Here is a 9,304-nt window from a genome sequence, read left to right on the forward strand (position 1 = left end):
ACTTACCAATACCACCAAAATGATGCCATTGACGAGTAGAACAACTTTAAAACCTGAGCTTTGGTGAGAATCCAACTCCTTCTTCTCCAATTCAAGCTCTCTCACTCTAGAACCCTTCCTCTCTCTCTCTAGATATGGATAAGAGTGTTTGTGTGGGTGAGAAATGAGCTCCAATGGAGTTCTAGATCAGTTTTGGTGACCCTAAATCGACCCTAAATGAAAAGACCAAAGTACCCCTCATTTAAACCTTTTAAAAAAGCTGAAAATTGCATCAGACGGGATCGGAGCGCCGCTCCAACCTTCAGGTCAGTTTTCAGTTTCTTGTTTTGGCCATAACTTTTTTACCGTAGCTCCGTTTTCGATGAATCAAATATCGTTGGAAACATAATAAGATTTTCTTTTCAATGGTAAGGCTTTGAAACATCAACTCAAACTTTATTTGGGGTTGAAAAGATGCGTACACACCTTGTCACTTCAGACAACGTCCAGTCTCCTTCGACGTTCGAGCAAGCAACACGTACGTGCTTCGTACACTTCATACACGCATCGTACACCATAAATAAATTATGTACAATAAATATTTGGGTCTTACAACTCTCCCCCACTTAAACTCGATCACGTCCTCATGATCTTCTCCACTTAACCAATCCGGAACTACTCAACGGCCCTCAATCCTAAGTTCCAATCCGAACTTTCCTAGACAATTCTTCCCAATGAATCACCTTTAACAACTAAAATCGTCACCCGCGATTTATCAAAACCAAAATCCTAGCACTAAAACCTGCTCAAGTCCCCATATCGGGAAAAACTCAACCCATCTTGTACCGAGATATCAATTCCTTAGCGTACCTTTACCAAGGATAACGATAAAAACGACCAAGTCTCAACGTAAAGTCAACAATCCGAACGTTGAAGATCGAACCACATGAATCCTTACGGATTACACTTACCACTAAACATCCTTTGTAGTGCGCAATACAACCAATACGCCACTATCCTAACATCATAAGCAACGGCTAAAACCAAAAGCGCCCAAAATGACTATGGCAACGCTAATCATGAGGTGTACAAAATCGACTATTGTCACACCCGTAACAACATGTGAGCGAAACACGGCTATCGCAATCACTAATCACACAACATGGTCCTCACAATCCCACCATCGGTGTATAAAACAACCGATAGATCACACCACACGGTCCTTACGACCTCACCATCGGTGTATAAAACAACCGATAGATCACTCAACACCGGATGAAGTCAGCGGACCCTGTCAACGGTCATGCTTCACCGATATATCACTACTCCCATGATGAAGTCAGCGGACCCCGAAGGTCATGCTCTACCAATCAACGATCCCATGATGAAGTCAGCGCACCCCGAAGGTCATGCTTCACCAATCAACGATCTCATGATGAAGTCAGCGGACCCCGAAAGTCATGCTTCACCAATCAACGATCTCATGATGAAGTCAGCGGACCCCGAAGGTCATGCTTCATCAATCACATACGCACTTTTGGCCTCAAACAACGAGTAGTGCAACATCGCGCTCTGCTACACTATAGTGAACCTTAACGGATACCACTAACCATCCACATAATCGAGCAAGAACCACCTATATCGAACATAGGCACAAAAAAATAATTCTCTATAAGAGAATCCACCACGCACATCCCTTAACCGAGGGATTCCACCTTGCTCGCCATACCCGTCCATTATCTCTCAACGAGATTTACCACATTACCACCTTGGTGATAATTCAAATCCAAAATCATAGGTACAATTTAACCAAAATTGTACTCTACCACAAATCGACCAAATCTAGGTCCCGACACAAATTTCGGATCTACCATAAGCATTGTCCGAAATCTCACACTAAAACCTCCTCGTGCGGGAGTGTAACTCCCCCACTTGGAATTACTTTCCATAACCGCATCTCGAACACCTGTACAATGCTACCAAAGGTAGACTTTACCAATAATTGGGTTCACACGACCCATCACTATATCTCGCTCTAATCTTCGGCACACGAAGGATTTCAACCAATCCTTAACACTTCGAACGAAAAGTGTACCGCAAATTACACAGCTCTACTCTCGCAATCATCCAATTACTATAGCTTGTCAAACTTCACCCAGTCACTCATGTAACTAAGGGTTTCACTTCGGTACCCTAAGTACAATGTAACCGCAACATAATTGGAGTCGAACACCACGCTAGTAGGTAAAAAAGAGGCACCTAATGTCGCGTCACGTAGACTCCTTTACTAACATATATCGAGATCCAAAACACTCGATTTCTCAGGTTTCATCCCACCCGTCGAACCTCATGGTTCATCAACTTCAACACGAGAGCGAACACGCTCTAACATCCGAACACCAAAACTCATTTCCATGGCTTGGTAGAAACATTTCCCAAATACTAAGGAATGCTTGGTTACTCCAAGTCTTACGCCCTTCGCCCAACAATCCAACGTCACCATAGGGTACTTCCATTAGGAACGTCACCCATATCAATAACATGCACAACACAATTGAGACCTTAAGGGTCTCACTCGAACGAGCTTAACGACCTGATACCAACCAAAATGCTTAAGCACCCAAGGATTCGCACCATAGGGTCAAGGCACAACACACCACTTATACACTCTACTGAGAGCAAACCGGAACCATAAACGTAAACCGCCCGCTTGCTACGAATCATATCTAACGGAGAATAAAGTTTATCTAAGACTTACGCACATACCGCATGTTATTACAAACGAACAACATATAATTTCGTACTAAAAATACCTGATGTAGCGCTGTTGGGCTTCCGTGCTCCACTTCCCATCATGTATTCGATCTCTAACCTCCTAACCCGATTGTGACGCCCCGTACAAAATCATCGTGTACGGATCACCAATCAACAGGATCATTACATGGTCAAACAATATATGCTGTTTGAAAACCGATTTGCATTCATAAAAAGATAATGTTTTACAAAAGATAGCGCGCATCCTAGGAATAGGAGCATAAACATAATTATTTGACCCTAAGGTCGTTACAAAGCCATTGTTTGAAATTAACATAAACTACGAATGCAACAAAAAAGTTCCATGAATGAGACATCTCTAGTAATGCAGCGGATAACTAATACAGCAGGTCCTTAACAGCAAGACAGCAAATCTAACAGCGGAAGCAAGAAACCTCTAGGCACCTGAGAAATACACGCTTAAAAGGTCAACACGAATGTTGGTGCGCTATAGTTTAAGTTGTAATAGTAACATAAAGTAGGCCACAAGATTTCAGTGTAACAAACAGTACGAAAAGTATATGTATAATCGTGGGCACCCGATAACTAGACTTAACGTTTATAACCCCCTGAAAGTACACTTGACGAGTGCGTATGTTCACGAAGTATTAAACACCCGTTAAATGCTAGCACGACTAGCCCGAGTGGGGATGTCAAACCCTATGGATCCATATCTAAGATTGACGTTCACCGGTTCAAAAACCAATGACTAAACGTTACCGTGCTAAGGGGAATGTTTATGCCGTTGTATAACCCACACACATATAAAGTTTAAGTACTCGTGCCTAGTATGTAAAACGTAAAAAGCGCATGTATTCTCAGTCCCAAAAATAGTATAAGTAAAAAGGGATGCTATAACTCACAGTGATAAAAGCGGTAAAGTCGGTAATGAAAGTACGCAAGTAGTAAGTCGGTCCGAAAGGTCGTCAACCTAAATCAAAGGTTACTAGGTCATTAGGTTGTCCTTATAAGTTCTAATAGTGCATAAAATAAGTTTAAGTGTCATCATCATCATCATTCATCATCATAAAAGCTAAGTAAGTTCGACAAGAATAGAGATCGAAACAATAGGCTGACTTCGGTCAGCTGCTACGACCTCTACATAAATCGAAAAGATGCATAGTCAGTGGCTATGGCTCCGTATATGAGTTCCCTAACCGTTGACCAATTTTCAGAACCTAACTCGTCTTTGTTTGCCCGTGGCAACGGTTTAAGTGCGAGTAGGTCAGAAATTTCAGCACAACGTTAATAGGGTGTAGTGACTCTCGGAGGGCCATAAATCCTAAACCGTAACTCGGATTAAGACGAGGCCTAAACGGAAAATCATCTACTCGAACCGAAATAACTGAAAATCAACTTTCCAGTTGCCCAGGTGGCATGATCAGATACGAAAATCAGTGGACAAGTGCTTCGGTGGGGTTCTTGGTACTTGATGCTCATCACGGTTCTCATCCTTGATGCTTGTAGCTTCAAGTGTACAACTCGTTGATGGTTTAGCATCACTTTTGACCAAGATTCTACCATCAATACACAATATATTAAGACCAAGTGGTAACACAACTCATTTAAGAGTCTTAGATGGATGATGAACCAAGGTTACATCATATCCTTAGTCTTAACATAATTACAAGTCCTATTTACAAACAAAGTTACAAACTTTACATCAATCAAACACGTAAGAACATGATCTAAGTCAAATGAAGTGATGGGACCCTAAGCTAGAGAGCTTGGACCCTTTTCACACAATTTATAAGGTCACAAAGCTAGAAAGCTTGAACCTTTAGTGTTCTTGAAGATCTTGAAGCATAAAGCTTGGATCTTTAAGATATATGAAGATAACAAAAAAAAGTTTGAATCTTTTTAACAAAAAAACATGATTAAAGCTAAAATAATCTAGATCTACAAAGTTGGTGAAGATTCAAAGCTAGAAATCTTGAATCTTCCATGTTCTTGAAGGATTCATGCTTGAATCAACAATATATAATCAAGATCAAAGCTAAAAAGATTGATCTTTAAGAATGATGATGATACACGAATTAGAAAGGGAAAGAAGAAGAAAAAGATCAAAAACTTACAAGTGAGAAATGCTAGAAAGGAAGTAAGAGAGTAAGTGTGTGTGAAATTCAAATGAGAGCATGTGTAAAATGAGAGGAATATGGCTAGTATTTATAGGAAAAATTTGACATGGATTGATGAGGTGGAGGCCCCTAGGGCCGTGATTTTCAAAGGGGGAGGGGGAGACACCATTTTGCTTTTTGGTTAGTGGTTGTCTAAAGTATGTACTTATGCTAGGATCCCATGTAACATTATGGATAATCCTTATCCAAATGCTAGTATGACTCATCTAATTAAATGGGCATTTATTTTATTTATTATGGGTCACTAGTAAATAATACTTGGGCTAATTAATTGGGCCACTAGCTAGTGTAGGGTGGGCTAAGATCCAATAAGGTAGAAAGTCCAACAAGACTAACTATTGTGATCTAATAAATAATTAATTAAAGTTAAACATCCAAAAACCCAGGTAATTATTATTATAAAATAATAATTAATATTTCGCAGTCATAATATTCTGATTACGACAAAAGTTAAACGTGTGCGCAGTCCGTGGTTTATTCGAAACGTTAAGTAACACTAACGGTTATAAAGGCTTCCTATGATCAAGTTAAGTATCCTACATACTCTAAGGCATGTTTTAACATATAATTGGAAGTAAACCACGTATATCAAGATTCTAGAGTATAAAGTAACACAGTACGCACAGATACGCAGTTTCGCTAAAATACAAGGCACAAAAGCAAGTCGAAAAAGTCGGGTCGTTACATTACCCACCTGTTATTGGAAATTTCGTCCCGAAATTTAAGCTGATGGTGATGGAGTCGGAAAAAGGTGAGGATACTTCTGCTTCATTTGATCCTCTCGCTCCCAGGTTAACTCAGGTCCATGCTTGGCATTCCATCAAACTCGGACAATTGGAATCTTATTGCGTTTCAAGGTTTTAACCTCACGGTCCATGATTTCGACAGGCTCTTCCACGAAGTGGAGTTTGTCATCAATCGTAAGTTCTTCCAATGGTATGATAAGTTCCGGTGGAGCAAGGCACTTCTTCAAATTTGATACATGGAAGGTCGGATGAACAGCACTCAACTGGGTCGGAAGATCCAGACGATAAGCAACGGGTCCAACACGTTCCAAAATTTCAAAAGGACTAATATATCATGGGTTTACTTTCCGCGCTTTCCAAAATGAATTACACCCTTCCAGGTGCGACCTTCAACATTAATCGGTCACCCATGTTGAATTCAAAGTCTTTACATTTAAGATCAGCATAACTCCTTTGGCGATCGCGGGCCGTCTTAAGTCTTGGCTGAATCTGAGAAATCGTTTTCATCGTTTCATGGACTATCTCGGGTCCGGTGATTTGCACTTCGCCTAACTCGGCCCAACAAATAGGAGAACGGCACTTGCGGCCATACAACGCTTCAAAAAGAGCGGCTTTAATACTCAAATGATAACTGTTGTTGTAGGAAAATTTGGCTAGCGGCAGATGCCTTTCCCAAGACTTTCTGAAGTCAATAACACAGGCACGTAACATGTCCTCTAAAGTCTGAATCATTTGTTCGCTCTGACCGTCGGTCTGGGGGTGATACGCGGTACTCATGTCGAGACGAGTTCCCAAGGCTTCTTGCAAAGAACGCCAGAATCTGGAAGCAAAATGGGGATCACGATCGGAGATAATTGATAAGGGTGCACCATGGCGAGACACAACCTCTTTGATGTACAGTTGAGCAAGTCTCTCCATTGTATCTGTTTCTTTCATAGCTAGAAAATGAGCAGATTTGGTAAGACGGTCAACGATAACCCAGATTGTATCGTATCCGCCCACCGTCTTTGGTAGCTTCGTGATGAAGTCCATCGTAATTGCTTCCCATTTCCATTGTGGGATTTCCGATTGTTGAAGTAATCCAGGTGGCCTCTGATGTTCAGCTTTAACCTTCGAACAAGTCAAACACCTCCCAACATAAGTTGCAACATCCTTCTTAAGATTTGGCCACCAATACTGTTCCTTGAGATCGTGGTACATTTTGGCGGCTCCTGGATGAATCGAATATCTCGACTTGTGGGCTTCATCAAGTAAAAGGCTTCGTAAATCTCCATAACGAGGTACCCAAATTCTTCCGGCATAACATCGGAGTCCAGACTCCTTAACCTCGAATTTAGAGACCAGGATATTCATGTATTCATGAGATATGTTCTCCTCCTTGAGAGCCTCTTCTTGGGCTACTCGGATCTGGCTATGGAGGTTCGAATGGATGGTGATGTTCAGAGCCCGAACACGAAGAGGTACCGTTCTCTCCTTTCGACTCAGAGCGTCGGCTACAACATTGGCCTTACCAGGATGGTAACGAAGTTCACAATTATAGTCGTTCAGCATCTCAATCCATCGTTGTTGTCTCATGTTTAGCTGCTTCTGATCAAAGATGTGCTGGAGGCTTTTGTGATCGGTGAATATGGTACTCTTTGTTCCATAGAGATAGTGTCTCCACAGCTTCAATGCGAAGACAACGGCTCCAAGTTCGAGATCGTGAGTAGTGTAGTTTCGCTCGTGGATTTTTAGTTGGTGAGATGCATAAGCAATGACCTTCGTTCTTTGCATCAATACACAACCAAAACCATTCTTTGAAGCATCGCAGTACACAACGAAGTCGTCACTGCCTTTGGGAAGAGATAAGATAGGTGCGGTGGTTAACTTCTGCTTCAGGGTTTGAAATGCTGCTTCTTGTTCGGTTTCCCAAACGAACTTCTTTCCTTTGTGAGTCAGTGCGGTCAAAGGACGCGCAATCAACGAAAAACCTTCAATAAACCTTCTGTAGTAACCGGCAAGACCTAGAAATTGGCGGATGTGAGTCAGAGTAGTGGGTGTCTCCCACTTGCTGATAGCTTCAATCTTGGCGGGGTCAACTTTGATACCTTGATCACTCACAATATGACCCAGAAATTGGACTTCCTTTAGCTAAAATTCACACTTGGAGAATTTGGCATAAAGCTGCTCTCGTCTCAAGAGTTCAAGCACTAACCGAAGATGTTGCTCATGTTCTTCTTTGCTCTTGGAGTAGATGAGGATATCATCTATGAAGACGATAACGAATTTATCCAGATAAGGCTTTCAGACACGATTCATGAGGTCCATGAACACGGCTGGTGCATTGATTAATCCAAACGGCATCACGAGAAACTCGTAATGACCATAGCGGGTTCTAAACGCAGTCTTCATCACATCACTCTCTTTTACTCTCAACTGGTGATAACCAGATCACAAATCGATCTTAGAGTAAACGCTTGATCCTTACAGCTGATCAAAAAGATCGTCAATTCGGGGAAGAGGATATCGATTCTTAATCGTCAATTTGTTGAGTTCGCGGTAGTCGATACACATGCGGAAGGATCCGTCCTTCTTCTTCACGAATAAAACAGGTGCACCCCAAGGCGACGAGCTTGGTTGGATAAACCCTCGGTCGAGCAATTCCTGCAGTTGACTCTGCAACTCTTGCAGTTCGGAGGTGCTAGTCGATAAGGTGCGCGAGCTACGGGTGCAGCTCCTGGCACTAGATCGATCTGGAACTCCACTGCTCTTGGTGGCGGTAATCCAGGCAACTCTTCCGGAAAGATGTCAGGGAATTCATTCACAATTCGTACGTCATTCACACTTTTCTCCTCTGATTCTAAAGCCTTCACATGTGCTAAAACAGCAAGTCGTCCTTTCTTCATGATCTTCTGTGCTTTCATACAGCTAATGAGGTTCAGCTTCGAGTTACATCTTTCTCTGTAAATAGTCAGTGGCTCACCGTCTCCTTTTGGTATACGAAGAGCTTTATCTCCACAGATAATGTCGGCCTTTACTTTGGTCAAACAATCCATACCGACAATCACGTCAAAACTCCCCAATTTGATGAGTATCAATTCAATTTCGAAATCCACGCCAGCTATGTTAATAATAGCTCATCGTCCAATTCGGTCAACTTTCTCAAGTTTACCATTAGCTACTTCTACTAGCATATTCTCCTCTAAAGGCACTAATGACCAATCTATCTTAGAGCAAAAGTGTCTACAGACATAGCTTCTATCAGCACCAGTATCAAATAGGACAGAGGCTAATAGATTATTGATAGTGAATATACCTGTAACCAAGTCGGGGTTCTCACGTGCATCCTTTGCGTTAACATTGAAAGCTCTACCACGCGGTGGTCCGCCGTCCTTCTTTTTATTGGGGCAATCATTCCTAAAGTGGCCCTGCTGTCCACACTCATAGCATTTCCTTGGCCCATTTTGGTTTGTCCTCACAGCTGGAATGGGAATCTTACAGTTCTTGCCAACGTGCCCGATTCTATTGCATTTTTTCACAAATCGCATTACAGTACCCGGTATGGTGCTTGTAGTACCTCTTGCACTGTGGTAGACTACCCTTGTAGTTGGGGTTCGAGCTAGTGTTCGGGTTGGGGTTCCTTCCGTC

The sequence above is a fragment of the Rutidosis leptorrhynchoides genome, chromosome 10, assembly GCF_046630445.1.
Source record: "Rutidosis leptorrhynchoides isolate AG116_Rl617_1_P2 chromosome 10, CSIRO_AGI_Rlap_v1, whole genome shotgun sequence".
Lineage (NCBI taxonomy): Eukaryota > Viridiplantae > Streptophyta > Magnoliopsida > Asterales > Asteraceae > Rutidosis > Rutidosis leptorrhynchoides.